Genomic DNA, 25,115 nt, shown 5'->3' with positions numbered 1-25,115 from the left:
CCACCAAAGGCCAAAGATGAGCAACACTTTGATTGAAAATAAACAAAAATAAATAAGTAATGTATAGTTGGTTCTTCTCACAGTTAATCAAATATACATGTCAAATCTTAAGAAAAGTATTTGTCTACGGCCATACCACCCTGAACATGCCACTCTCATCTGATCTCAGAAAAGTATTTATTTAAAGATACCAATAAGTAAATAAAATTTCTTTTTAAAAAACTTTTGCCACTTGGTTTGTCACTGGGGCTCCATGCAGGCACTATAAATCCACCACTCCCAACAGCTGTTTTTTCCTTTACTTTTCTCATCTTTTAATGGATAAGACAGGAAGAAAATGAGAGGGGAGGGACAATTAGAAAGAGAAAGAGAAAGGCATCTGCAGACCTGCATCACTGCAGGGTCCCTCCTGCAGGTGAGGAGTGGGGGCCAGAACATGGGACCTTGCACATGGTAATGTGTATGCTTAGCTAGTGAACCACCACCACTCCCACCCCATATGGATAAATTTTCCATAGAGAATCATTTCTGTATTTTGTAACTGTCCAAATTGTTACTTTAAAATTAAAGAGATAAACTTTAAATGCCAAATCGTCATGAAGTTCATTTTGCCTTTTCTCATTCAAATTATTTCAAGACCATTTTTTTCTCTTTCCTTCCTTCTTTTTCACATCATCCCCTTTATTTTCCCTCAGAGCTGAAGCCTTACACACATGCTATGTCATTACTGGGCCAAGTTTTTCACTCAGAGCAAGAGAAAGATAAAGAGGCAGAGATATCACAGTATTGGAACTTCTGCTGGTGCCATGGTATTTTCATGGTCCACACAAATGACGAAGCACTTTCCCTAGTCAGTGAGCTCTCTCATCAGATTTCACTGTGCTTTTATTGATGAAGGATTACTCCTAAACAGTATGTATTTTGTGTATAAAGACACTACTTTTCATTCCTGTTCATATTTATGTTTTAGAAAGCAACTCAACTTAAATTGTTTATTTAAATCTTCTTAGTAACCAATTAAAATTGTAAAAATCCCTGGGTGGAGGGTGAGGGTAGAAGTTCAGCATCCTTGAGGTTTAGGTGGGAAAGTGTTCCACCAATGTTTTCCTCTAAGTATTTGATAGTTTCTGGTCTAACATCCAGATCATTAATCCACTTGGAGTTGATTTTTGTTTCTGGTGAGATAAAGTGGTTCAGTTTCATTCTGCATATTTCAACCCAGTTTTCCCAGCACCATTTATTGAAGAGAGCTTCCTTTCTCCATTTAATACTTTGGGGCTCCTTATCAAAGATTGATGTCCATAGGTGTGGGGGTTTAGTTCTGGGCTTTCAATTGTGTTCCACTAATCTCTGTGCGTATGCTTGTTTCAGTACCAGGCTATTTTGATGATGATGGCCTTATAATATGTTTGAGATCTGGGAGTGTGATGCCTCCATTTCTACTTCTTTTCCTCAAGATGGTTTTGGCGATTCTAGGTGTTTTCTGGTTCCAGGTAAATGATTGTATTTTTTGTTCTGTTCTCTTAAAAAAGCTTGATGGAACTTTGGTGGGTATTGCATTAAATTTGTATATGGCTCTGGAGAGACTATTTATTTTGATGATATTAATTCTTCTAATCCATGAGCATGGGATGTCTTTCCATTTCTTGGTATCAATTTCTATTTCCTTGAGTAGTGACTCTTAGTTTTCAGTATACAAGTCTTTCACTTCTTTGGTCATATTTATTCCTAGGTACTTTATTGATTTTGCTGCAACAATGAATGGGAGTGATTTCTGGATATCCTCTTTTTCGGATTTAGTGTTTGCATAAAGAAATGCCACTGATTTTTGTACACTGATTTTGTAGTCTGACACCTTGCTATATTGCCTAATAACTTCCAGTAGTTTTCTGCTGGATTCTTTAGGTTTTTCTATGTATACTATCATATCATCTGCAAATAGTGAGAGCTTGACTTCTTCCCTTCCAGTATGTATTCCTCTGATTTCTTTCTCTTGCCTGATTGCTATGGCAAGAACTTCCAACTCTATGTTGAAGAGTAATGGTGATAATGGACAGTCCTGTCTAGTGCCTGATCTGAAGGGGAATGCTTTCAGCTTCTGTCCATTGAGTATGATGTTGACTATAGGTTTGCTATATATGGACTCCACTATCCTGAGGAATTTCACATATATTCCCTTTTTTTTTTTTTTGTAGTGTTTTGAGCATGAATGGGTGTTGGATTTTGTCAAAGGCTTTCTCTGCATCTATTGAGATAATCATGTGGTTTTTGGTTTTGCTTTTATTGATGTGGTGAATGACATTGATTGACTTATGTATGCTGAACCAGCCTTGCATTCCTGGGATAAATCCCACTTGGTTGTGATGCACAATCTTTTTGATATACTGCTGTATCTGGTTGGCCAGGATCTTGTTTAGTATTTTGGCATCTATGTTCATCAGAGATATTGGTCTATAGTTTTCCTTTTTTGTTATGTCCCTATCTTCTTTTGGTATTAGGGTGATGTTGGCTTCATAAAAGGTAGAAGGTAGTGTTCCTGTTTCTTCGATCTTGTGGAAGAGTTTTAGAAGTATGGGTATTAACTGTTTTCTGAAGGTTTTGTAGAATTAGTTTGTGAAGCCAACTGGTCCAGGACTTTTGTTGTTGGGAGGATTTCTTATAACTGTTTCATTTCTTTGTCTGTGATTGGTGCATTTAGGTTTTGTATTTCTTCTTGGTTTAGTTTTGGAAGGGCATATGTTTCTAGGAATTCTTCCATTTCTTCTAGATTCTCTAGCTTAGTGGTGTATAGTTCTTCATAGAAGTTTCACATAATTTTCTGGATTTCTGTGGTGTTGATATCTCCTCTATCGTTTACAATTTATTTATTTGAGTCTTCACCTTTTTTTAGTGAGTCTGGCTAGGGGTTTGTCAATTTTGTTTAATGTTTCAAAGAAACAACATTTGGCTTAATTGACCTTTTGTATTGTTCTCTTATTTTTGATATTGTTTATTTCTGCTCTGATTTTAGTAATTTCTGTCCTTCTGGTTGCTTTAAGGTTCCTTTGATCATCTTCCTCTAAGTCCTTTAAGGTGTGTAGTAAGGTTGTTTATTTGATCTTTTTCTTGTTCTCTAATGTGTGATCATATAAATATTTAATTAATATGAGAGGGAAAAATTGATTGAATGTCTCAAACTTTTAATGCACAGACCATAGACTGAGTCTTTGATATGGCGACTCTCTTAAAAGCTTAGACTGGGGAGAACAGAAGCAACCATTGGCAAAGCTATATACAAATAATGTCAAAGGACATAAATTATGGTGATGTTGCGTATGATAACAGCAAATCGGAACAAGGGATGTTTCAAAGTTAACTCAATTGTCAAATAATATTATTAGAGCAATAACTATCTATTGCCTTCTTAAATCCTAAGACAGCAGGATCCTCCTTCTTCCTCTATAGAGCCTATATTTTGCCCAGTCCTGGAACCTCTAAGAGTGGGGCCCACTTTCCTGCATGCTTCTCTCAAGTCATACCAAATGATATTGTATCCGCCCATCCCAACCTTATCAATGCAATGAGTACCACCTCAGCATGCTTCACTTCAGACTGTGTCCAGAGATGTATATTCCATCCAAACACATAGATTTGAATCACATACCACATTTTATGTAACAGATATCACACAAGTCAAGAGTACAATCAATAAACTCCCAGGGGAAAAAATAGTATTTAAGAAACAACTAACAGTATGAGCCAGCAACACAAAACTAATATGTACTTTCCTTCAATTCCTGCCAGATGGAAAGCAGAAAAAGTATTCCTGAAGAGAAAACAAAATAACAAAATGGTTCTAACTGTAGGGATAGAAACAAAGTAAAGACAGCTGCAGAAGTAGCTTAGTGAGAACCAGTTAGCTGAGAGTGTTTTGCATGAAGCTCTCTTATGACCTGTGAGGTGTTATGTAAACACAACAATGACTAACCAGTCAAGGACATTCTAAGCACATGACTAGTTAGAAAACAATTACAAGTTAAACAAGCAACTTGATGACTGTATTTTGTAAATCATCTTAATCAAAAGTTGACCAAATGTAAAAATGTAGGTATTTATTTTTTGCTAATTGGAGAAAAAAAAACATTCATAGTTTATTTTTTAAAATCACCTAATTATCAGATAGAAATAGTCAGAAATCAAGAAGGAAGGCAGGGGTAGAGAGGGAGAGAGACAGAGAGACCCCTGCAGCACTGCTTCACCGCTCATGAAGCTTTCTCCCTGGAGGTGGGGACCGGGGACTCGAACCTGTGTCCTTGCGCATTGTAACATGTGTGTTCAACTTGGTGAGCCACCACCTGGCCCCTTGATAGTTTATTTTTTAGAACATTTAAAAATATGTTGACCTTAGCACCCTTGAAGCTCTTGAAACTATCAGAATTTTAGAAATTGAAACTAATTCTATGTAACCAACCTAAGACCAAAAGAAGATATATATACTCTGAAATGTAGGTTAGTTAGAACCCTATTTTTTTTGCCTCCAGAGTTATTGCCTACACTACTCAAATCCACTGTTCCTGGAGGCCATTTCCCCCATATTGTTGTCCTTGTTGTTACCTTGTTACCCTTGTTGTTGTCATTATTATTGTCGTTGCTGTTGTTGTTGCTGAATAGAGAAATCGAGAGAAGAGAGGAGATAGATATGGGGGAGAGAAAGACGGATTCCTGCAGAACTGCTTCACAACCTGTGAAGTGACCCTTCTCCAGGTGAGGAGATGGGGACTCCAACCTGGATCCTTGTACTGGTCCTTCTACTTCCAGCCATGTGTCAGCTCCATGTGTCAGCTCCGCTACCACCTGACCCCCAAAACCCTACTCTACGGGACTGGGTGGTGGTGCATGTGGTTGAGCACACATGTTGCAGTGCTCAAGGACCCGGGTTTGAGTTCCTGGTCCTCACCTGCAAGTGGTGAAGCAGTGTGGTGGGTATCTATCTGTCTCTCTCCCTCTCGATTGCCCTCTTCCCTCTCGATTTCCAGCTACCGCTATCCAATAAATAAAGATAATTTTTTAAAAATCAGAAAAAAAATATTCTACTACAGTTGACTCATTAAGTAAAACTCACTAAATATTACAAGCCCCTTACCAAAAACTACTTGGTTTATGATGAAAAATTAAAATCAAAATTTCTAGCTGTATGTGCTTTTTATAAAAATTTGATTAGTCAGATGGAATGACAAAATGATGATCATATACTTAATACAGTGATAACATAGTTATAATTACACTATATTAAGTTATATAAAGATAACATTAAATAAATGTGAAGACAGAAAAATGCTTTTGGAAAGTAGTTTCAATGAAGAGTCCATCAAGAGAGTTTTGGAGCCCCATAAGTCATTTATTTTGACAAAAGACCTCCTTGAGCAATTGTATAGCTATTGAAAAACATACAGCAATGACCAAGATAATTATTTTCACTTAAAAAACTTCTTTCTAAAAGAAAACTAGATTTGCATTCTCCATAATTCTATGAGAGACTTTCATAGATCTTTCCAAAGTAGACAACAAAGGTGTACTCACTATATAAATCTGGAAACGGTGGAAAGGTGCCATTTATATCTACTACATTCAGTGAAATCAGGTCAGGGCAATCATATTCACAGCTGCTACCAGCTACAATCTCAGTCACAACAGGCTGTTGCTGGATGGCCCTGCACTTTTGTTTTCACTCAGGCTGAAGTGAATACAGAGACTTTTGGTCTTTTGTCTTTAGTTAAAACCAACCTATTGGGAGTGGGGTGGTAGCGCAGTGGGTTAAGCACATGTGGCGCAAAGCAGAAGGACCAACCTGAGGAAGGATCCTGGTTTGCCTCCGGCTCCCCACCTGTAGGGGAGTCGCTTCACAGGCTGTGAGGCAGGTCTGCAGGTATATCTTTTCCTCTCCCCTTCTCTGTCTTCCCCTCCTCTCTCCATTTCTCTCTGTCCTAACAACTACAACATCAATAATAACTACAATAACAATAAAAATCAAGGGCAACAAAAGGGAAAATAAAAAAATTAAAAAACAACCTATTGGATGCAGTTTACACAAACATACACTTGCTCAGACGCATACATAGACACACTGCTTGTGTCTCACATGGTTTTGCCATACAAAACTGGGCATATGCTTAATCTTAAGAACACATTAAAACATACTCATAAATTCAACATTTCATTATGTTATTTTGATGTATTAATCTTTTTTTTTTTTTTGCCTCCATGGTTATTGCTGGGACTCGGTGCCTGCACTACTCCATTGCTCCTGGAGGTCATCTCTATTCCAGTGTTACCAGTGTTGTTGTTGTTATTGTTGGTGCTGTTGTTGTTGAATAGGACAGAGAGAAATTGAGAGAAGAGGGGAAGACAGGGAAGGGGAAAGACAGGGAAGTGACCACCCCTCTGCAGGTGGGAAGCCAGGGCTGGAACCAGAATCCTGACTTGTGCTTCATACTATGTGCACTTAGCCTGCACTACCATCTGCTCTCAAACAACCTTTCTAATCTGTTAGTTTTGCAGTTACTCCAATGAAGCATGAGGCTATTCAAGAAAGAAAAGCAAGAATGAATGAGGCAAACTGGTTTTTAAGTCTCTTTGGCTAAAATAGCATACACTATTTCATTCATCCTCTGTAAGAATGAATTATATGTTACTGATGAAAATGACAAAGAAGTTGGGGAATGTAGGGTCATGCAAATCATTGTGTTTTGAGTACCAAAGGCCTCTATCATGGATTTGGTACCTAAAACTGAACTATCAGTCTTTTGGGCAAACACTGATTAGCCTTATCTGCGAGAATTTATACTTTCTGCATATCTCTAATAGTCTAGTATAGTGGAGAGACAGAAAAAAATCATAATATTACCATATTGTGAAACAAACAAACAAAAAAATAGTTCCAAATAGACACATATACTACTGGTATGTTATATGGTAAAGGGTACTGCAGGTGATGGGAATTCTTCTTACTGAATCCTGCAAATGCTACAAAGTAGATAAAATATTTTCTGGGTCCTAAATAAATAGACCAGTTTGATATGGACAATGGTGGGGAGTGAGAGAAAGCAAAGAAATGTGAGAAGACAGGCATGGCTGAGAGATGAATCTATAATATGAAGGTATGGGCATCTGATACAAAAATGTGGTTTTATTATTTTGTAACATATATATATATATATATATATATATATATATATATATATATTCTATGACTTATTTGTTTACCGTGATTACTAGAATATTGAGAATTGATTTTCTGTTCTTTTTATATGCCACTGTCATTACACCTGTGAACAAAAATCAAGGCAATGGGCAGGGATAGATATTATAATGGTTATACAAAGAAAGTCACATGCCTGAGGCTCCAAAGTCCCTGGTTCAATCCCCCGCACCACCATAAGCCAGAGCTGAGCAGTGCTCTGGTCAAAATTAATTAATTAATTAAAAAACGAAGTTTTTAAAAAAAATCAAGGCAAACATTTAGCCAAGAATATTTTAAGTTCTGATCACATGGTTTTTATTCCCTAAATTATTTATTTCTGAACAATATTAAGATTGCAAATCATAGGAGAAATTTATTGAGTTTATTCTCATCTAATTTTCCTTTAACATCTCTTTTAAACTTAACCAAATATTTACAAAGCATGCCTAGTCATAGCAACAAGGCAATTCAGAAATGGAATCCTAAATACTAATACTGGGGATGCAGACAAATTGAATCCAGAGTTCTATTTGTTGGAAAGAAAAAGACTTAAAAAGAAAATCTGCTGTGAATATGATATAATGCCATAAGAATTAATGTTTTTGAATTTGACAATGGTAATATGGGAGGGGGGATGAGGCCATTAAAAAAAATTCTAAGAGGAGGAAAGGGACAATAGGGCTTAAATTCATAAAGCATTATGGTTTTTCTTGTCTTATTTCAAAGGAAATGAAAATGAAAAATGAACAGGGAAAATATTTAACATTTAAGAATATAAAAATACAACCTTAAAAGTGCATGTTATTTTTCTTCACAATTGAACATTTTTATAAGAAAATTATTTCATTTAATAGTTATAATAGAGTGGTCCAGGAGATGGTGCAGTGGATAAAGAACAGGACTCTCAAGCATGAGGTCTTGAGTTCAGTCCCTTGCAACACATGTACCAGACTGATGCCTGGTTCTTTCTTTCTCTCCTATCTTTCTCATTAATAAATAAATAAAATCTTAAAAAATAGTTATACTAGACATCCCATTGTGATTAAATGTACATTATGTGTAAATATCAATTTGAATACTTATGCTAAAATTATATAAAGTTCTATCTGATAAAAAATTTAAATTTTATCCAGGCCTATTAATTGACAACCTGTGGCACAAGCCAGGCCACCTAAATCTAGTCGTGATCTAACTTGTCTGTTTCTAAATTTGTAGAAGGTGAATAATCATAGTATTCAACTAATAGTGTTATTATATTGAGATCATCCATGGGAAGTTAAAACAGTATCTGACAATGGTAAGCCTGTTGGCAATAAATTAGTATGGTAAATAGTAATTATCATTAATTTTTATCACCACTTAACTTCTTTGACCCTTTGTTATTGAATCCAAAGGTTGAATAACTTGCCCCTCCCTCAGGAAGCCAGTAGACCAAGACATGAAACTTAAGGGCTGGTAAGGAAACTGTAGATTTCTTCAGGTGCTACATACTGGAGAAGATGCTATACTTGTATCCAAAAAACAGAAATAAGTCAAAATAAATAAAATATGTGGCACTTTCAAGATAGGGGTTGAGGGATTATATATGGTGATGAGTAGATGAGTATAGGTAGATGGTGTTTCTGTCAAGCTGGAAGGAATGCTGTCATATGTGACACAGTACTTGGACATTGTGATTAGATGGTCTGTCCCTTGTAAAACTTTGAGATAGAGACATTATGCAGTAACTTTGCCCCAGATGTCGATGTGACTGACTCCTACATTAACAGTCCTTAGCGTCAAGAGATAAGTCAAAAGGGTAAAGGCAAATGAAAGGATTTAAGAAGATATATGTATATTTATGATATATAGGATTTATGTTTGCTTGTATATATACATACACACATAGAGAGAGGGAGTACACAAGATGGAGTCTGTAAAACATTTTATTAACAACTGGGCATTAGTCATATCAACACAATTTCCTCAACTTTTCGTAAATGATTAAATTTCTAGGAAAGAAAACTTCTAGGAATCTATTATCTAGAGTTAGATAACAATGTTTTATCTTTTCACATTTTTAGAAACTGGAATGGGGTGGGGGTCATTTAAAAAATGCCAGAAAAACCGCAATATAAGCTCCTATATGCAAGACTGGCTTCATCACTCATTCAGACAGCTTTATTTTTCCCTAAGTATAAGATCTAAAAATATATAGTTTTCTTTTTATCACTTATTGGATTGAGATAGAAAGAAATCAGGAGGGAAGGGGGGAGTAGGGGAAGAGAGAGTGACATCTCCTTTACTGATTGTAAACCCCTCCACCCCAGCCAGGTGTGTGTGTGTGTGTGTGTGTGTGTGTGTGTGTGTACACCAGGGACTTGAACCAAGATCTTCGTGCATTATAACACGTGTGCTCAACCAGACGTACCATGCCTACACCTTAAATTTAAAGAAATCCAATCTTTGGTGTCACTGAACCATTCATTTTCAGTCTTCCTCTTTCTAACGTCCCAATAAATATTTTAGTCTGAGAAGGAAAAAAAAAAAAGAACAAAAATTGTAAGAAACCAAACTGACGGTGGAGTTCTCATTGTCCGCAGCAATGTCAAATGACTAAATCCTACTTTGAAGAATTAATGTGAGAAACTAAAAATGAGAGAGATTATTTACAAGTGACATTTCTGATTTCAACTTATTCTTGTGTAGTTTTCTGTCCTCCTCACATGGTGTAAAATTTACCTTTCCCTTAGAAAGATGACCTGACTGGTGGTGAGTTATCTTCAGCACTCATCAGGACTCTGACTCTTCTCTTGCAAAAGTTGATCTCTTAGAGTTCGCACAACCTCCTGTAGTATCTGTACTGAGTGCACCAGGATCCTAAAATGACTCGCCAAGCCCTTTTTCAAAACTGATTTGGAACAACCATTCAATTTACCTGCTTTTTTTTTTTTTCTTTCCTTTATGGCACATTCTCTTGGTCAAAACGAAAATCTGAAGTGGAATACCAGGAGCCACACAAAAAGTAGAAAGTATTGATAGTCACTGGGAGCATGCTCAGATCGCCCGTGAGTCACAGGGCGGCGGTTCTCCCCCCCCACCCCCCACCCAGGAGGCCCAGTTCCCGCAAAGCCCAGGCGCTCGCCCCCACCCTCCTCCACCTCCCGCCCCACCCCAACCTGCACCCGCAGAGACGCCCTGCAGCCGCGCCTCCTCTCCCCGCCTCTCACAACACCTCCTCCTCCGACTGTGGTGAGCGAGGACACGTCAATGGGCATAAATAAATAAATAAATCCATTCACCCGGTGACAGCGGGGCGAACCGGCTGCCGCTCGGGGGGGGAAGTGAGAGCTGCGGGGCCCACGCGGAGCAGAGAGCAGGCTGAGTGAGTACAGCCCCGAGGGCGAGCACGCATCTGTCACCGCAGCTGCCCCGGGAGCCGCGCGCGGGTGGGCGGAATGGGCAGTCTGCGGCAGGCGCGCCCGCGCACTGTGCCCGCGAGCCCTTATATAGACAAAAAGCCCCGAGCTGCCCTCCTAGGACAGCAGACGCTACCCCTGCGCGGGGATGCGTTGCAAGAGGCTGGGTTGCGGGGTGGGGGGTGGCGGCGCAGCGTGGTGCGGGCGTGGGGGATGGGTGGGGCCCGAGGGTCCTGGGCGGGGAGTCCCCCGCACGCCTGCGTGCTGCCTGCTGGGAGGCGTCCACGCTCTCAACTTTTGCTCCGGCTTTTGCGGGCTGGGTGCTCTTGCAGCTGCTTCCCCCTCTCCCAGTCTCCTGGGGGGCTGATTCCTGCGTCCCCACTGCGTACCTCCCAGCATCCCACCCCTTGCCAGCCAGCACCCTGGGGTGACCTTGTGGCCGCAGAAGAAGGTGGGCTGGGGCGTGTGTAAAGCGCATCTTTTCATTGTAGATGATCGGAGTTCAAGAGGCAGGGAGGAGGGAGTAGAATAGCAGGGGGTGGTGTTCATCTTCATTTTTGGTATCCAGGTAGCGCAGCGGTGGCCCAGGCGGACCGGTGAGGAAGGTGTGTGTGCGGTTGAGGCCTGCGCGGGGTCAGAAAGGGAACACCTCCGCAGGGTGAGGCCTGAGCACCCGGGGCTTCCTGGGTCGCCGCGGCGCTGGGGGCCCCCGGGCACCGGCAGGTAAAGCGGGAAGTTGGCGGGCAGCCCCATGCTAACTGCCGCGTCTGAGCAGATGCGGCTCTGCAGTTGCTCGCCACCTCCCTTGCTCTCTTACTTCCGCAAAGCGGATTCGCACATTACCTTGGGCGGTTGCGACCAAGGACGCTTTTCCTGGTAGGCTAGGGAGAGAACTTTGTGGTCTACTTGAGGGATGTTAAAATTACACACACATGCACAAGCGGAAATGAGCAGCGGTTTCTTTCTAAGTGTCCTTGCCACCCCTTCCCGGAGAAATCGTCCCAAGTAGCTTGAGTTGAGTGAGGGCTGGTTGCTTGTAGCAGGAAAACTAGTATTTATTTCGCGTTCCCCTCTTTCCTAGCCCCCCCCCCCAAATAAATAAAGTCTCAGAGGAACAAGAGCTCTGGCAATGAAAATGATGAAGGTGGTATGAAAAAAGATTGGTCAGGAGGAAACGGTGGTCTTAAACCCCTTGCATTCTGATGAAATCCAGACAAAGCTCAAGGGCTGCAAACTTTTAGTAGGCACACTAAAGTTGAATGTGCTGTGTCACTGGAACCACAAGCACTTAAGGTGCCTTTGGAAGCCTGTGACTGAAAAATCAGAGCTGGGAGGTGGCTGCAGAGAGTAGATGGGGGCTGAACAAATTGACCCTTATTTAGCTCTACTGAAGCAATCCACTTTCTGCTTGAGCCAGTTACCTCTGAAGCAATCTGAGTGAGCAACTGGATAGTGATTTTCGTGAAAGGGAGACTATTCCTTAAGCAACTCAGTGTGTTGTGTAACAACTCCTGAAGTTGGGAACTTTTTCTTTTCCTTTTTTAAAAGAAATTTCGCTCAACAGTTTGTAATTACTGCTTTATTCTCCTGGGAAGTGTTTTAACAGTGCTAAGTGAACTGAAATTTTAGCACTTCTTTTTCAATGTCCAAGTTAGTGCTGTAAGAGCTAAGTTTATTTGTAGACAAAGATATCCTGTTTTAGGATATTTAACTTTTATTTTTGGCCTTGAGCCCTTCTGATGGGATGGAGGTCAAAGTGACCTAAAAGACTATCTTATTAAAATCATATTCTTGAGGCATGGATGTGAAATAAAAGGAAGTTTCCTGCAGTTGTTTCTACCTCTATAATTACCCACTACATTTTTGAGATAGTCAACAGAAGGTAATTAACTTTAGAGTTAGGCCTAGATTTCAAGGTCAGTTTTGCATTTTTCTAAGTTTTAAGCTACTGTAACAATACCGTAATCTTTGACTTTTCATATTTTCAATGGGAAACACATAAAATGCACACTATTTTTAGTGCCTGCAGCCATTCCAGACACCTTGTGCTTGTTGAGATGACTGAGGTTGGAATCCTGGTCTCAGAAGTTCAGATCTAGTTATTTAGAATAACCTTTCTCTAGCCTACTTATTTTTAGTTAACTTTCATCTCTTATCTTGAAAGTTATTTAGCAATACAAGGAGTGTTTATAAGATGTACTAAAAGTTAAATATAAGATGAGTACCATGTTTTAGAAATATATGTATTCAATCACATTTGTTTGATCAATGAGAGCAACCTTTTATAAACAGGTAATGGAGAATTTTTGGGCCTTAAAGCCAGCCCCCCCTGCTCTGCTCCATTGCTGACACTATGGTCTATTTACATAATCATTGTTTTGCCTGAAAGATCCCCACCACATTATCCCCTAGGGGTATTGCTAATTCAGGTAAAACCATCACAACAGTTGCTAAGGATGCTTTCACCTTCCCAGCATGCCTTTTGCCTCTCTCCACCCCCTTTCCTAGCCATTTCCATTTCCAACTTGCCACTTCCGGTTTTTACCTTATAAAACCCACTGCTGTTCCAATTTTGCTCTTTTTCTCTTCCACATCTTGACCCAGAGAAGACCTGGAGAAGGGCTGGTGGGCATAGTGGGAGGCGGCCATTTTCCTAGCTCCACTTGGCCTAAACCGCTGTGCTTACACCCAACTCTACGGTGTCCTCATGAATAAAGATTTCCATTCCCGCTCCCCACGTGTTCCTGGTCTCTTCTCTCTCCCATGATGCGCAACCCAACAGTATGAAGAGAAAAACTATCTTTGCCAATGAATTGCTTTGTTGATTGAAAGAGGAGTAAATGCTGCAAATTACTCTGTGCTTTGAACAGACTAACCCCCTCACCTCAAAAAAGTTTGCAAGTATTTATGAGACAACTGTGATGCTTACCATGTTCATGCACTTTCTTGACATTTAAGGGGTATAGGAGTACAGTCCTTTATACCCAGTGAGATAAGTCTGTCAGTATCACTACTTATAAAATAGGAATTTAGGCCAGAGAACTAAGCAATGTGCCCAGATTGCATATGTAGTAAGTAGTTGAACTGGGCAAGCACCCAGGCCAACTAGCTGCCATTAACCACTAAGTAGTAAATCTTTTGCCTTACTTGAATGAAGGTTGGGACTTTGCTGTTTTTTATTTCCTGTGCTGTGCCTGGGAAATAGTAGCTTTGAATAACTGATTATGGACAAAACAAACAAAAAAATAAAAAGAAGGAGGGAAGGTGCTCAAAGCAGGGTTGGGAGGAGGTAGGAAGGAGGATACAGCAAGAACAAGCTTCCTTTTTTGGCCTACAGCTCTGTATCTCACAGGAGACTGTAATTGGGCTCTGCCTGAGGACAGGAGACTTAAGGTTCTTTTGAAAATTCCTTTGCCTTGCCCTGCATCAAGTCAATAAGCCTGTCTTGTATAAGTTAGAAAAAACCTTATATTTAGACTCGTAATTTAGAAAGGGTAACTGTATTTCCTAAACATCAGAAAGAAATCTATTCAAGGTGGACAAAAAGGGAGGAGAGGCATTTATCATCTGGGGGACCCAGGTTCAAATTCCAATTAAGCCACTGCTTGACTTTGTGTAGTTTAGATTGGGGGGGGGGGTGGTTACATCATTGTCAACACCAAAGAAGATTAACAAATATAAAGTGTTTTCTGCTACATAAAATAATGCCTGCCAAATAGGATAACATGCAACAAATATCCATTATGTCTCTTTAGTATCCTTTATCCCCTTTCTTCCTCACAACCCAGCCAAAGAAAAAATTGATCTCCTGGTTCTCTTGTTTATAAATTAACTGTGCTCATGTAACTTGTTTTCTAAATTATTTTCCTTTGACCTATTATTGTACTGAGTCTTGATTCATAATGATTTGCATAGGCAATCTATTTTCCTTTTATATGGTTCTTGAGAATAGAGACCACATATGAAGCACCTGAGACTCAAGACTCGAAATAAACAGGAAAATGTGTCTAAGGGGCTGGGCAGTGGTACACCCGGTTGATGGAACATGCTACATGCGCTAGGGCCTAGGTTCAAGCCCCTGCTCTGTACCTGCAGGACAAAAAAGCTTCCTAAGTGGTGAAGCAGTACTGCAAGTGTCTTTCTCTGTATATTCTCTCATCCTTTCAATTTCACAGCTTCGTCAGTGAAATGAAATAATAATAATAATAATAATAATAATAATAATAATAAATTTAAAGTCATAAAAAAGCGGCTTGGGGCTAGCTGGTGGCTCACCTGGTTGAGTACACACATTACCACGAACAAGGACCTGCGTTCCAGCCCTGCTCTCCATCTGCAGGGTGACTCCTCTACTGGTGAAGCAGATCTGCAGGTGTCTATCTTTCTCTCCCCCCTTTTTTAAAAAAAAATATCTCCCCTCCCCTCTCTATTTTTCTCTCTCCTATCAAATAAAAGGAAAAAAATGGCCACTAGGAGCCATGGTTTTCACCTACAGGCACTGAGCCCCAGTGATAACCCTGGTGGCAAAGGATAAAAGAAAAAAGAAAAAGTCTAAGAAGGACTCGTAAAGCTGAGTTGTCTGAATTTTTATTTTGGCTTTTCTAATAAGAAGTTAGGCAAATTGCTTAACCTATTTAAATCTTGATTAATTTTTTCTTTTTTTTTATTGACATCACACTTATCACTGAGGCTGATGCCAGTACTACCAATCCCTCACTCCTGGAGGCCATATCTTCCTTTAATTTTTTTATTATCTTTATTTATTACTGGATAGAGACAGCCAGAAATTGAGATGGAAGAGGGAGAGAGAGAGACAGAGAGACAGAGACAGAGAGTCACCTGCAGACTTGCTTTACCGCTTATGAAGCTTCCCCCTTGCAGGTGGGGACCAGGGGCTCTAACCCAAGTCTTTGAGCATTGTAATGTGTGCACTCAACCAGGTTCAGCACCACTGGCCCCCTTAACCCCAATTTTATTTGATAGGACAGAGAGAACTTAAGAGGAGGGGAGGAGATAGGGAGAGAGAAAGGTACCTGCAGACCTGCTTCACTGAGCATAAAGTGTCCCCCCTGCAGGTGAGGAGAAGGGCCTTGAACCTGGGTTATTGCACATGGTAACATGTGCTTTCAGTTGGGCATGCCACCAAGCAGCCTCCAAATCTTGATTTTTTTTTTATTTGTAAAAACTTCTATAAATACGAGTTCATATTCCTATAGAATTTCCACATATTACTAGAGCCAGAGGATATTATCCAATGCATATATTGTTGTATAAAATTAGAAAACATGCATAATTAGTATCTTTGAAACAATTAGCGCTGCACTAAGGAGGTGCATAGAGATAATACATAGTAGCTGGTGTTCGGTGTTAAATATTTGACTTTAAGACTTTTAGGGTGTTATAAATATCACTGGCTTATTTTTAACAGATTTCTGGGAACCCTTTGAAATGCAAAGTTTCCCATTGGATGGTATAACAGTGTTGTATTGCATAATAATATGCTGAAGGTATTCTTGTTAGGTCATTCTGGTTTGTGGCAGTCTTTTTTTTCAAAACCCTTTGCATCAAAGCAATTAGGAAACATGTTGGGAAACAGCTACACACTGAGTGTCAGTGAGCAGTCTAACTTTTTCTAAACTTACAGGAAAAGCCTAATTTTTTTCTCAGCTGATCTGTTAAATAGTGAATCCAAGAACAGTTTGAAATCATAATATTGAAATCATAATATTGAAAAATAATCTTTTTTCCCCTAGAGTTAGGAATAACTAATGTTTGCAACACACATTCTGATCAATTAACAAACTGGAGATGGTAAGGCACTTATGTAAGTGTTGATTATCAAGGATACTGGAGAGGGCCAGGTGGTGGTGCACCTGGTTAAGTGCACATAGTACTAAGTACAAGGACCTCCACAAGGATCCAGGTTTGAACCCCCAGCTCTCCACTATAGGGAGGGCATTTCACAAACAGTGAAGCACATCTGCAAGGTGTCTTATCTTTCTCTCTCCCTCTCTATCTCCCCCTTCTCTCTCAGTTTCTCTCTGTTCTATACAGTAAAATGGAAAAAATGGCCACCGGGAACAGTGGATAGTGGATTCTTAGTGTAGGTACTAAGCCTTAGTGATAGCCCTGAAGGCCAAAAAAAAAAAAAAAAATACTGAAGAAATTAGCTTTCAAGTTAAACAAACTAAACTTGGCCATAATAAAACTAGTCTAGCAAGTGCTGGACTAATTGGAGTTTTTGTACACCAGAGACATTGCTAATATATTCATAATTTTCAGTGCTACTAAGTGATTTAAATCCTTTAAAAAAACAAGAGTTGTTCTGTCCTAATACCAAGATTCTCCAGCACATTATTTCACTAATAGTCACTGAGATCCCAAGTGAGGTCATGAAATTTCACAAGGAATTTGAATAACAGCTACAAGACGCTGATATAAATATAATTTAATTATGTTTGTTACAGTTATGATAGTACCATAAGGATGCCTATGTGATTTAAGTATTTAAACTAGTGATGATTTCTGATAATATGTGACATTAAACTAGCAATTTGTAATGGAAAGCCTTTAATGTAAATGGTTAAAACTAGAGAATTATTTGTTTAGATAAGTAAAATATCCATATAAAATACTGATACCTTAATTTTATTGCATATTGTCCTTAGTTTGTAGAAAATACTTTTAGCTGTGTCCCTTTAACTACTTTGTCAAAATAAAAGTACAAACAGAAGTCTAATAGTGCTAGAGATTAGCTGTGGACACTGAAAATAAACTACTTGGACAGGACAGGCAAAATTAAATTTCCACTAAGACCTGCTTTCTTCAACTCTTAGTTTTTTCTGCCTTTAATAGTTTGGCTTAAAAAAGCATTTTATGGGGGCCGGGCAGTAGCACAGTGGGTTAAGTGCACATGGCACAAAGCACAAGGACTGGCATAAGGTCAAGCCCTGGGCTCCCTACCTGCAGGAGGGTCGCTTCACAAGTGGTGAAGCAGGTCTTCAGGTGTCTATCTTTCTCTCCCCATCTCTATCTCCCTCTCCTCTCTTGATTTCTCACTGTCCTATAACAACAAAAGCTACAAAAAATTGGGGCGGGCCGAAAGGACCAAGCCCCAGGGATAACCCTGGAGACAAAAAAAAAAAAGCACATTTTATTTGAAACATTTACTGTCTCCTTGGCAAGCAACACAAGGAGAGATATGCTTGTTAACCATCTGTATCCTTAATTAGAATGAGTAGACCCAAAATGTTATAAAATTATATCAGAAAAAGCAGTCTTACTAAATCATTCACATGGAGGCCTATTTCTTTTGGGATTAGATTAGATGTAAATAATTAGTAAAATGAAAAAGTGTGCATTTACTTCTTCTTCTAGCGTTTGCCCTTCTTCCGTAGCCAGTCAACAGAGTCAGATTGAGCCTGATGTAAAGTTTCGAGACCTTCTTTGAATCTGGAGAGGTGGCAGTCGTTGACTATGTGGGTCATAGTCTGTCTGTAGCCGCAGGGGCAGTTCGGGTCGTCTCTGGCTCCCCAGCGATGGAACATAGCGGCGCACCGGCCATGGCCTGTTTGATAGCGATTGAGGAGGGCCCAGTCATAACGTGCTAGGTCAAAGCCGGGTTGACGCTTGCAGGGGTCTGTGATGAGGTGTTTGTTCTTTACCTCAGCTGACTGCCAGCTCTGTTTCCAAGAGACTGGAAGAGAGAAGTTCAGTGTAGGCGTAGGGGACCAGATTGGGTGACGAGACGTCAAGCGTTGGACAGGGTGGGCGAAGATATCCGCGTATATTGGCAGGTCCGGTCGAGCGTAGACGTGGGAAATGAACTTAGATGATGCCGCATCCCGACGAATATCTGGCGGGGCGATGTTGCTAAGAACTGGCAGCCATGGAACCGGGGTGGAATGGATGGTTCCAGAAATTATCCTCATGGAGGAATATAATTTGGAATCGACCAAGTGGACATGGGGGCTACGGAACCATACTGGGGCACAGTATTCTGCAGTGGAATAGCATAATGCCAGAGATGATGATCGTAGTGTGGAAGCGCTCGCGCCCCATGAGGAGCTGGCCAGTCTTGCAATGATGTGATTCCTCGCGCCCACCTTTGCTGCAGTTTTTATGAGATGTTTGTGAAATGACAGAGTGCAATCGAGAGTAATGCCAAGATAGACTGGCTGGGCTTCATGCCGGATTCTCGTACCTCCAAGCTGCACATTAAGCTCACGCGAGGCCGAGGCATGGTGTAGATGGAAAACAGATGATACCGTTTTTGCAGTGCTAGGGATTAGTCGCCATTTTTTACTTGAAAAGTTGCTACAGGACAAAGAATATTAATGATTCTAGCTTATTGCCATGCAGTCAATCAGGTATGAGCCTGATCTCCATCTTACTGAGGGAAGCATCAGTGCTGTGGTGTCTCTCTTCCTCTCTCCCTGTCTCTTTCTACCTAATAAAGCCTGCTCAGAATGACAAAGCCTTGGAAGAGAACCAAAAGAAAACAACAACAAACCACCCACACCAAAACTCTGAAAGTTCACAATTCAAAGTTCTGTCAGATATGTTGAATTATTCAAAAGGTGTATTCAGTGATAAAAATGCATCTTCTGACAGTGTTCTCCACAAGTTGCATCACTTGCTTTTTTTTTTTGCTATTATGTGAGAATGACTATTTTATTCTATAACATTTAGTGTCTAAGATGCCTGATATTTGTATGTTGATATTTGACTACTGATCAAATTGAATGCTTAACAAAACTATCCTTAAGATCAGAGTTTCTTCCCATAAGAAATGCTCTTGTTTTTCTTCAAAGGATAAAAAGTAAAAACTTATTAAAAAACATGATGAGAACCCGCTTGAAGGAGGACTTAAGTTGGTAGTGTTTATGCTGTACAAGCTCCTATCTTAGTGAGATAAGAAAGGATACACTTCTGACAACTTTTACTTTCTTGTAAATCATGATTTCCCTAGTAAAATGATAAAACATTTTGCATTTAAAGGAATGGATTCTTTGTATAAGTAAATAATAATAAATAATGATATTTAATAACCAGGATATTAACCTTCCTTCCTTGTACTTCAAAGCTGAGGGACTGACTTCTTCAGATACAGAGATACAGTGAGAGGCTGAGAGAAAGAAGGAAAGAGATCACAGCAGTGAAATTTCCTCCATTGTGGTGAGGGGCTGGGCTTGAATCCAAATCTGGGTCATGTACAGAGAAAAGCAGAAAAGCAGTGCACTATCCAAGCAAGCTATTTTTCTAGCCTTGTGCCTTTCTTTTATTATTATTATTTTTATATATGCTCTTATCTATTGGCAAACCATACCCTCTCTTTGCCTTTGCTTTCGCTTCAGTAGAAGTAACTCCTCAGACTATCTTTTAGCCTGACCTCACATAGTTATGCTCCAGACCTACCTTCCAGAATACCTACTGGACAGCTCACTCCACTTGATTATGCCGCTGACACCTTCAGCACCCTATAATCATTGCTTTTGAACTTTCTTTCCCTTAATCGCCTCTGTTTCCTTCATTTATTTTTCTTGGCACTAGCAAATTTAGTCTAGAAAGTCAAAGCTTCCTCTTTCTTCAGAGTGTGCCTCTCAGTTACTAAGGTCTAACAATGGTACAGCCAAAATAGTTGATCAGTTTCCTCTTTTCTAATGCTGTCTCAGAGTTCAAGTATTAAAAAAAAAATATATATATATATATATATATAATTTTTATTTTTTAACTTGATAGGACAGATCAATTGAGAGAGATGGGGAGGTAGAAAGGTAGGGGGGAAGAGATAGATAGATACCTGCAGTTCTGCTTCAAAGTTCATGAAGCTTCCCCTCAGCAGGTGGGGACCAGCGGTTTGAACCCTGGGTCTTTGTTCATGGTAACATGTGCGTTCAACCCAGTGCACCACTGTCCAGCAACCAACTTCAGGAACTTTGGACATCTTACCTATAGTAAAGGCATAGTCTCTGAGAGAATCTCTTCACCTTTAGTCTCTCAGTCTATCACTTCATTTTCTGTACATGCACCAGGCATACCTGATGAAGGACAACTCCCTTTGTGACTTCCAATACCTAGATGTAAAGACCAGCATTTCAGTCCCTATAATTCTAGAAAGCTTTTCCACACTCATCCTCCACTGCCACCATACTCTAGTTAAACAGAACTTTCTTCTTTTTTATATTTTTATATTTATTTATTTATTCCCTTTTGTTGCCCTTATTTTATTGTTATAGTTATTATTGTTGTTGTTATTGATGTTGCTATTGTTGGATAGGACAGAGAGCAATGGAGAGAGGAGGGGAAGACAGAGAGGGGGAGAAAAAGACAGACACCTGCAGACCTGCTTCACCGCCTGCTTCACCGCCTGCTTCACCGCTGTGAAGCGACTCCCCTGCAGGTGGGGAGCCGGGGTTCGAACCGGGATCCTTATGCCGGTCCTGTGCTTTGCGCCACCTGCGCTTAACCCGCTGTGCTACAGCCCAACTCCTACAACTCTCTTCTTTTCCTCATTGATTTTCATACTGCACCTTTGGTCATAGTTTTTTAGTATATATATATATATATATATATATATATATATATATATATATATATATGTATGTATTCATGAAAAAGAATAGGAGGAGAGAGTGAAAGAACCAGACATTACTCGGCTACATATACTTCAGGGTATTGAACTCATGCTTAAGAGTCCAATGCATTATCCACTGTGCCACCTCCCGGACCACTGGTACTGGTCATAGTTTTTTTTTTTTTTATTTTTTTAATATTTATTTATTTTCCTTGTTGCCTTTGTTTTTTATTGTTGTTGTAGTTATTGATGTCGTCGTTGTTAGATAGGACAGAGAGAAATGGAGAGAGGAGCAGAAGACAGAGAGGGGGAGAGAAAGATAGACACCTGCAGACCTGATTCACCACCTGTGAAGTGATTCCCCTGCAGGTGGGGAGCCGGGGGCTTGAACTGGAGGAATCCTTATGCTGGTTCTTGTGTTTTGCGCCACCTGCGCTTAACCCGCTGCGCTACTGCTGGACTCCCTTGTCATAGTTTTTAATCCTAAAGTGTTCTAACTTCCTACTGTTTCCATGTTTAACTTTAACTTCAGAACTGAGCTTAGACACTAAATGCAGATTTCCTCAGAAACCTCTGGCTAGGTAAAAGAAACCTTTCTAAAATTTCATTAACATTGCATTTGTATTCTATCGCATGTTCTAGACACTTTATTATCTTGGTAAATCTTCAGCTTCTTCATCTAAGACAAAGTTCTGGATGTCAGGAATATTACTATTTACAGATCCCCAATATTTTGCTGTATTACACAGTTGCAAGGAATTAACATATTTCTAACATATTTCTGTTAAATATTGTTTCTTCAACGTCTTCCATAAACTATTTTTATTTCAAATATGCACACAGAGGCAGCATGCTCTCTTTGAGGTAGTTCTACTTCTGACCTTAATTCTTCTTGCTTCTACCTAGGGTACTTTTACTCTGCTTCCTGTGCTCATACAAAAGAAATCTCTGGAAAGCCTGTATATGTATGTGGCAGCTCATATGTCTTATGCTGTCTCTACTGATTTAATGTTTTTCTACCTCTTTTTTACATGACCTGGATAAACTCTTCTTGAGGGTCACTATGTTTTTAGAGGCATTTAAAATAAAGAGTGTTTTAATAATAAAGATAATTATTTGTACATATCAACATTGATCTCTTATTCATGACACAACTCTCCATCAATGTCATCTCTTTTCATGTGAAATCAAAAGATGGGAAGCAAGTATATAGAGGGTGTGCTCTGGGCGAACCTCACTGTTACCTCAGGGTTGAACATTTTCTCTCTGTGACCTTCAGTATAATGGATACATGAATAAACCACTGGAGGGATAGAGGGATGGAGGGAGGGAGGGAGGGAAGGAAGAGAAGAAAGGAAGGAAGGAAGGAAGGAAGGAAGGAAGGAAGGAAGGGCGGGCTAAATTAAATTTTGGTTACAACTAAAAATTAATTAGGCAGTGAAATCCTCCCCCTTTATAGATTTATGCCATTAGAGATAAAACAATAAATAAACACTGTCTATGTATAGCAAGTTTGGGTTTAAAGATACTGAATCAAAGAGTTAGCAATTTTGAACCAGTAGACATGGTTCTTGACTAGAAATAGCCTGCCTTTAGGGAGTCAGATGGTAGCGCAATGGGTTAAGTGCAGGTGGCGTGAAGCACAAGGACCAGCATAAGAATCCCTGTTTGAGCCCCAGGCTCCCCACCTATAGGGGAGTCGCTTCACAGGCTGTGAAGCAGACCTTCAGGTGTCTGTCTTTCACTCCTCCTCTCTGTCTTCCCCTCCTCTCTCCATTTCTCTCTGTCCTATCCAACAACAACATCAATAACAACTACATAACTATAACAACAATGAAAAGCAAGGGAAAATAAATTTAAAAAGAAATAGCTTGCCTTTATTGAGCACTTTTACGTGCTAATCATTGTTTTAATACTTTACTTGTTTTAACTAACCCTCAACACTTGATAGGGAAGCATTATTATTACCTAAACTTCACAGATGAGGGAGTCAGGGCACAGAAGTTAAGTATCTTGCTCAAGGTTACAAATATTTTTAGTGGAGAGATCATGAATTTGAATTAACCAAAGCAAACCATTTCAGTACTAATACTTTAAAATCTTCACTTCTACAGTGGATTCTGAAGAGATTCTAGTGGAAGTTTGAAAATGTTGAAAAAGAAAAAAAAAAAAAAAGACTGATCAAGTATAATGGGTTTTGATCTGTTAAGATTCAGAGTCAGCAGAACAGTAAGCCTTCTTTACTATTTGAAGGAAGTTATCTGGAATCAAACTAAGAAGCTTAAAAGAGAATAATAATCCCTCACTGCTTGTGAAACCAGAGAGTGGAAAACCAGTGGAGTCACTGAAGAAATGTGAAGTTGTAAAATGTGATCCCTCTACCACTGACTGCTAGGAGTAAGGGGGGGGTATGTTGGTATATTGTGCTCCTTTGAAAAGTTCAGACTATTAGAAATGCTGATTTATGAACAGAATAGCAACTGGAGGATTTCCAAAAATATGCATATAGGAAGCCTGCACAGAGGTGGGATCTTGGATGAATACTTTGATACATTTGAGTCCAGATACTTTAATTCTTTGACAGCTGTTTATTCAGCCCATTAAATGTTAGAAAGAACTGCTTAATATGAGCCCCACAGATAATGGGACATTTGCAAAGCAAAATTAAGCCATGTATGCCCTTCAGACAATTTTCTGTATACTTCTTATGTCAGCTCGATAATCTGCCTTGTTTTGTAGCTCTCTTTTCTTTCTATTTCTTTTCTTTTCTTTTCTTGTCCTTTTTTATCTTAGTGTCACATGTTGGTTCAGAGGATTTGTAGAAATATAGATAAATCTTGGTGGATTCTTGACTTAGCCATATCAAAGTTTTTAGGAACATCTATACGAATCTTCAGATGCACAAGTTTCCTCATTTGTAAAAATGGAGATGATAGGGCCTGTATTATGGGATCTTTGTTGGAGTGTAAAGACATACTGCTGATAACCAATAAACGTTAATGGTTAGATTTTGAACTTTAACATTACTGTTTATAGCCTGAGCCAAATAGGGCATTTTTTAAGAAAATGGAGTTCATTGGCTTTTTCATGTGGTCTACAAATATGACAAAACTCAGATTGGGCATGTATAGGAAGACATTCAAACACTGGGGCCAGGTGGTGGCACACCTGGTTGAGCGCATCTGTTATAATGTGCAAGGACCTAAGTCCAAGTCCTTGAACCCCACATGCAGGGGCCAAGCTTTCCAAGTGGTGATGTAATGTTGCATGTGTCTCTCTCTCCCTATCTCTCCCCCTCCTTGTGTGATTTTTGACTGTCTCTATCCAATGAATAAATAAAGATAATTTAAAAATTACAAAAATCAAACACTAATATTGATGATGCAAAAATATTTTAGGTGTTGAATTTTTTTGAATGTCACAAGATTAGCAGTGTTAAATGGTGCCATGCCTTACTTCCTGCTAGATACATTAGTGTACAAAACCCATTTTCTTTTGCTACGATATGGATGAAATCGGGGATTGCTAAATAAAAGAAGGGGGAAGTAGAGAAAATGCCAGATAATCTCACTCAAAGGTGAGATCTAAAGAAGAAAGTGAGGAATTATAGGCCTGTTGCAGTGGATCTGGGAATTCAGTTCGCTACCATGGAAGAAAATGATGATTTGGTGGAGGGTAAGGTGCATAGAAATTATCTTGGGGAAGTATGGGGCTATATTTCTGTGCCAACAACAATCAGTCTTTTCTCAAAAAGGAAATTTTAATAAAACTGCAACAAAGAGAAAGACGATTGTTTTATTTTCACAATTTTTCAATTAAGTTTATTTATTCTGTGACAAAGAATGTTTCAACGTAATTATTGATGTCAATTAGGTAACTTATATGTGCTTCATAAATACATGTAGACATAGAATTATTCTCT

At 39.4% G+C, this 25,115-nt stretch overlaps 1 protein-coding gene across 1 annotated transcript in view; it reads left to right on the top strand.

Moving 5' to 3' along the window:
• The first annotated feature begins 10,439 nt into the window (after positions 1 to 10,439).
• Positions 10,440 to 25,115, top strand: part of SLC16A7 (solute carrier family 16 member 7) — a 169,656-nt gene continuing 154,980 nt past the window's right edge. Inside the window, exon 1 of the mRNA XM_060195016.1 lies at positions 10,440 to 10,583. The gene's annotated coding sequence lies outside the window, so the exon portion shown is untranslated. The remainder of the gene's footprint in view (positions 10,584 to 25,115) is intronic.

Source organism: Erinaceus europaeus, chromosome 7 (genome assembly GCF_950295315.1).
Source record: "Erinaceus europaeus chromosome 7, mEriEur2.1, whole genome shotgun sequence".
In the NCBI taxonomy this organism is placed as follows: Eukaryota; Metazoa; Chordata; class Mammalia; order Eulipotyphla; family Erinaceidae; genus Erinaceus; species Erinaceus europaeus.
Note: the sequence above shows the minus strand (reverse complement) of the source record. Positions and strands in the feature narration are given on the sequence as shown.